We start from the raw sequence: 6,844 nt of genomic DNA on the forward strand, positions 1-6,844 counted from the left end.
CAACATCCTCATTAGAAAGACTAAGAAGGATGGAAAATTTAGAAGAGTTGTATAATATCACTCAAATTATAAAAGATGCAACTCTATTTTGTTTATTTATAGATAGTAACCCACTTAGCTTTAATAAAGCTATCACGGAAGAGAAGTGGATAGAAGCAATGGATGGAAAAATACATGCTATTAAGAATAATGATACCTGGAAGCTAATAGGTGTCCAATAAGTCTATAAAATAAAGAAGAATGCAAAAGGAGAAGTGCAAATATACAAAGCAAGATTAGTGGCAAAAGGCTACAAATAAAGAGAAGGTATTGACTATAGAAAAATATTTGTTCCAGTAGCCCGGTTAGAGATAATCAGACTGATGATCTCACTAGCTGCACAACATAGATGGAAGATATATCAACTCGATGTGAAGTTAGTATTTTTGAATGGCTTCCTAGAAGAAGAGATCTATGTTGAACAACCACTTGGATACATTGAAGTTGAAAATCAAGGCAAAGTATACAAGTTGAAAAAATCCCTCTACGGTTTGAAGCAAGCACCATATGCTTGGAATACCAGAATTGACAGGTATTTTCAAGATAATGGATTTGAAAAATATCCATATAAACACGTAATATATGTGAAGAAAGAAGCAGATGGCAACATATTATTTGTGTGCCTATATGTTGATGACTTGATATTCACCAGCAACAAACCTACCATGTTTGAAGATTTTAAGAAAAGCATGGTATAGGAGTTTAAGATGACCGATATTGGTTTGATGGCACATTTTCTTGGCTTAGAAGTAGTGCAGAAAAAGAAAAGATTTTTGTATCCTAAAGTAGTTATGCCAAAGATATTCTTGAAAGGTTCAAGATGGAAAGCTGCAATCCGGTATCAAGTTGAGAATAGAGTGGAATCAAAGAAGAGTAATGTTGGAAATGTTGATATAACTTACTTCAAAAGCTTAGAAGGAAGTTTAAGGTACTTGACATATATCAGACCGAATATACTCTACGGAGTTGGACTTATAAGCAGATATATGGAGACACTAGACCAGTCTCACTTGAATGCAGTTAAGAGAATTCTTTGCTATATCAAAGGCACAATAAATGAAGGTATGCCTCGTTATATCAAAGGCACAATAAATGAAGGTATGTTTTATACCTCAAGTAAAAACTTCAGTCTTGTTAGCTACTCGGATAGTGATTGGGGTAGAGATTTGGATGAAAGGAAAAGCATAACAAGGTTTATCTTTTTTATGGATCTTTCATATGATCATTCAAGAAGCAATCGATAGTAACATTATCAAGTTATGAAGCTGAGTATGTTGCTACCAACTCAGTTGTATGTCATTTAATATAGTTAAGGAATATGTTGAAACATTTAGGATTTCATTAAAAAAATCCTACAGAGATTTATATTGATAATCAAATAGCAATTACATTGGCAAAAAGCCCTGTGTATCATGAAAGAAGTAAACATATTGATACACGTCATTAGTTTATTCGAGAGCATGTGAAGAACAAAGAAGTCGAATTGATATCTTGTAAAATAAATGATCAAGTTGCAGATATATTTACAAAGCCATTGAAAAGAAAAATATTTATTAGATTGAAGTTCATACTTGACATGACATCCCTCAATTGAGTTTAAAAGGAGAATTTGTTGTGATAAACTCAATCTAGAAGGTTAAGGAAAGCAACCACTAACCACCACTTCCAGCCATCAGCTATCACCGCCCAGTCGTCAGCTGCCTTCATACTTGAAATTTGATTTTTTTTACTTTCAATTTGTGTATAACTAGACAGCTAAGTTTATGCTATTATATGTGGAGAGATTAGAGAGAAACACTAAAGAGAAAGATAGGGCATATATTGAGCTTTTGTTTAATTATTGTAAGCTTTTGTTGTTGAAATAAAACAATGTGTTTTATCCCCTTTGAGTGTTTCAAAGCCACCACCATTGATTTCTCCCACCAAAATGGCTGATGCATCTATTCCACAGACAGAACTTTAAATGAAAAGAAGTTCTAATGTTGCCAAGAATGCTATATGGCTTAGATTTCCATTAAAACCTAAATGTTAAGATCTCTAACTAACTAAATATGTTATCATCATTACAATCTTTTATTTTTTAAAATCTTTAAGTCTATTTTTGTCAATAAATTATATACAAGTTCTATCAATAATTTTTTTGGTAGTGGGATCCGCAATATTTTTTTTTATTTTACAAAGTTAATAAAAATAATTTCATTTAAGAGTAAGTGTTAAATGAACAAAATCACTATCCATTCACTATTCAACTCTAATATAGAATAATATAAATTATATCTCAAAACGTTACCATATTGTTTAAGTTAATAGATTAAATTGATTTTTTTTTAATATTAGCTGTTAATATTCTATTACAAATAGGAAATTTTAGGGGTGTTCATTTTCAGTTCGGTTCAGTTTTTATCAAAAATGTTCATTTTCGGTTCAGTTTAATTTTTATCAAAAAAAAGTAACCAAACCGAAATGTTTTTGAAAAGCCGAAACCAAACCAGAATCGGGTCAAACCAACCGGTTTTAGTTCGGTTTGGTTTTTAGGGAAAAAACTACTTCAAACCGGTTTGGCTTAGTTTTTCTAATTTGGCTCGGTTTTCTCAGTTTTTCTGGTTTGACTCGGTTTTTTTTGTTTTTGTCAGTTTGGGTTCGGTTCGGTTTTTTCTGTTTTTTGGTTATCAAACCGAAACCAAACCAAACCAGCTGGTTTTTTCAAAATTTTAATCGGTTTCTTTCGGTTCGGATTTTTTGGTTTTTTTCTTATTTTCTTGGTTTAATTGATTTTTCATTTTTTTTGCTCACTCCTAAAAATTTCAAAAGGTTTTTTTTTTTTTCATCTCGTCAAAAACTTCTACAATTCCTTAAGCCACTTGAGAAATACAATTCCTGCTTTACAAAATGAACTGTGTTTTTCACATGACATTTTGGGATTTTACACCAGCCTTCCCTGACATTACATCAAGGATTCCTCCAAACATGCGACTAAATTCACGGAACTATAATGTGATGTTATGTAGCGCTACGATACATTCTATGAAAAGGCAGTGCTATTGTAATTCCTTCAAGGCATCATAGCAAGGACTAATTTTACTACTGCATAATTTAAGAACACAGGGGAATGGCTTAAAATGCTCACCATTCAGGTTTATTACCCAAATCATAAGGCAGATGCTTTTCCTCCAAAGCAAGCACTGCCTTTTGACCAAAAAAACAGCTTTCAAAACCATTAGTTTGGCATTTCCAAACGATCCATGAAAAGAAAAAAAAAAAAAACAAAGGTGATGAGTTGCCACTTAATTTTTAAAGAGATAAGATTTTTGCAAAAAAAATATGCTCTAGTTAGATAAAAGGGTGACAAGTTACTTTGCTAAGTGAGTTAACTTTTTATAGGTTAGTGTTTATTCTATTATTTTTTAAGTCTATTTATGAATTTATTTTAATTCAAGTCTCCAACACAGATTTTAAATTAGCGTGAAAATTAATTCATCATATTTATTTTATTTGGACATTTGAAACCCAAAATTAAGTATTGGAGACAGTTTTAATTTCATGATTTATAAGGATCGATAAATTCATAAAACAAAGTTAAAATAAATTAAAATAAGCTAAAACCCCTTGAAAAAACATTGTACTTCCATACTTTAAAATATTGTACTTTCAAACAGTGTAATGTTAATTTTGGCCCTCGACTCACAAAACTTAACATTTGTTATCAAGAGCATTGAAGTCTTTTCATATAGCTTATTGTCATTATCAAATTAGACAGGGACAAATAAATCTATTCTTATATTAATTGCATAATGAAATAATAAAAATATCATTGGAAGCAAAAAATCTAAGCCTATCATGATGGGACATTTTTCATAATGATTTTTTTCATTATTATAATGTCAACCACCAAGTAAATTGATATTTATCTAAATATAAAAAATAATAAACAATAAAAATAAATGATAAAGGAACCAAAATGCTTTTAAAATAAAAAAATATTTAAACCTAGAGGCAATGGGCATTTTTGGCTTTTCATAATGGTTTTTCTATTATTATTAAATCAAATCAGGGGCACTTTTGGTATTTTTCCAATTATAAAAAATCATAAACAATTAAAATGCATGGTGAAATAACCAAAGTGCCTTTAAAACAAAAAAAAAATATTTAAATCTGGATTCAATAGGCATTTTCGGTTTTTTACAATAGTTTTTTATTATTATTAAGTTAAATAATAAACACTTTTGTATTTGGCTAAATAAAAAAAACAAAACAACAAGGTCGGTGTACATGTATAGTACCCAAAGACACATGGGAGACACTAGCACACTTCAAGCATTGCATACAGTGTCTTTTGGTGTTTAAAAGTTTCCTTCCACCATGTCATTGGAAATGTCACTCTATCCTTTTTCATTTGGAGTGATGCATGTTGGTGTTGGTGTTTTTGGTTATTGTTAGTTGACTTTTTTTTCTTTTTTTTTCTTTCTTCTCTTTTGAAAATTACGACTTATTGCTCTTTGTTGTAGGTGTTTCAACTTTAATTCTTATTTTTTTAATTTTAAATTTTTGTTCTTAATTCTTTTGTAAAAGTTTATTTGTTTTCAATTTCAATCCCCCATCCCAATTTATAAATAGTATTTATTCAATTTAATTTTTATTTTTTTATTTCTAATTTTTATCCTTGGTCTTTTCATAAAAAAATATTTGTTTTTAATTTTATTATTAAATTCAAATTAATGATATTAAATTTTTCAATTTGGTTCTTATTATTTTAATTTCTAAATTTTTATTCTTGGTTCTTTTGGAAAGTTATTATTCTTTTTAATTTCAGCTTTCAATCATATTTTTTATGTCAAATTTGATCATCATTCTTTTAATTTATTTTTTATTTTTGATAAATTAATTTTTCTTTTCAATTTAACCCTTTAATAAAAAATAAAATTTATTTTGTATTTAAATTTTAATCCTTATTATTCTAATAGATATTTTGTAAATCCTTTTGTATAATTGAATTGTTTTTTCAATTTTGAACTTCTTAGTTTTTTCAAATAAAGTGCTTCAAGTTTAATCATCCAAGTAATACATTTGAAAAGTTAACATGGTTTTTTAAAAAAAAAAACTTTACAATTCTTTTTTTTTTATCTGATTATTCCAGTCTCATGATTTGAATTACGAATTTGGTGAGATATCTCGAATTAGCTCAATTTTAATTATTTGGGTTAGAAGTTTGTCATGCATACTAAGGTTAACGAAATCAATTTTTTTATATCAATTTGTTATCTCATTTTATTATTATATATTTAATGAGTCGTGAATTTATATTATTTGTCTCTTTTAAAAAGAAATTCTCAGGTTAGCCTAATAATTTTTTAAAACAATTTAACTAATCTTGTAATATATTTTTTTCCTGGTTGAATTAAAGCTAGCTTATTTGATATATATTTAAAAAAAAAAAAAACATTTACAACTAAACATTATTTTCTGCCTAAAAAAAATAATTTAGCCCACGACAAAACATAAACTTCAAGTCTAGTGTATATAACTATTTATGAAACCACTTCAAACTTCAAATAGCTGTCAAATCCTCACATATGATATCCCGTTGACTTCAAGTCAGATCCAATTAATTTCCTACATAAATTATATATGTAAAAAAAATATGTGTAAAAGTAAATGCAAAAACAACTTTTAAGGCATAGTTCACTTTTAATATATTTGGTAATGATAAAACTCAATTTATTATTGGTGTGAGTTACATATAAATTGTGTTCCAACCTCAAATTTAAAGAAAGTAGCCTTAGGTTGCTTTCCCTTCCCCGCATGCTGCGTCCCATTCAATGGAGAGTGTTATTATTTATCTGGTTGAATTGGTTGTGGTTCAGAATTAAATATATTGAATTGAGTTTGATTCAATTAAAAATTTTAATTTTAATTTATATTTTTAATTATATTTTATTTAAAAATTAGAAGGAGATTACTTAATGACATAACATTTACAGAATTTGATCACAATCTCAATTTTGTTCTTGATGATATTTTATTTGATATTGTTGCGTGTTTAAAGAAACCAAGAAAACTGTAGTTCTTGTCGGATGGATTTCGTACATGATGGAATTGTAGATAGTTTAATAAAAAAATAAAAAATATTGTATATAAGTATTATTTATTTTATGATGTAATAATAGTAGTTAAATTTATAATATTTAAATTAAAAATCATCAATATATATGTGTGTGCAAAGCATTCTTTTAACCAAACACAATATACATTAAATTACTTTTTGTTCAACTTTAATTTTAACCAAACATATATAAATACTAAATCAACCTTCACCAAAAATACTTTAAAAAAAAACAACTTATAAAATTAATTTGTAAAAAAATAAGTGTAAAGGTAAATGCAAAAACAACTTAAATTGTATACAATCTAATCAATGAAAAAAAAAAGATTATTTATGTCACTACACGACATTGGACGACGACTCCACTCTTTTTTTTTGTTTAAAAAAAATAATTTTTTTTCTTGATTGGGGGAAATAAAGATTTTATTAGAGTCGTCATTTAGTAATTTGAGGGAACTAGAAATCCAAAATTAGACACTCGTCCCAGAGATTCAGGTACTGGGTTAGTTATGATTAAGGGAAGGTAGACATCATCCTTAAAATATCCTTTTAGAGAAAGGTTACCCTTACTTGTGTGTTTTTTATTTGATTCCATATTTTGAGCTTATTTGCAAAATTTTTAAGATGGTTAACGTCGGTTCCTAAAAATAGGAGACACGTTAAAAATGACATTAGTCCCTAAAACTAGGAGACTTTGTCTAAAAT

The sequence above is a fragment of the Populus euphratica genome, unplaced genomic scaffold, assembly GCF_000495115.2.
Source record: "Populus euphratica unplaced genomic scaffold, PopEup_1.0 scaffold41.1, whole genome shotgun sequence".
In the NCBI taxonomy this organism is placed as follows: domain Eukaryota; kingdom Viridiplantae; phylum Streptophyta; class Magnoliopsida; order Malpighiales; family Salicaceae; genus Populus; species Populus euphratica.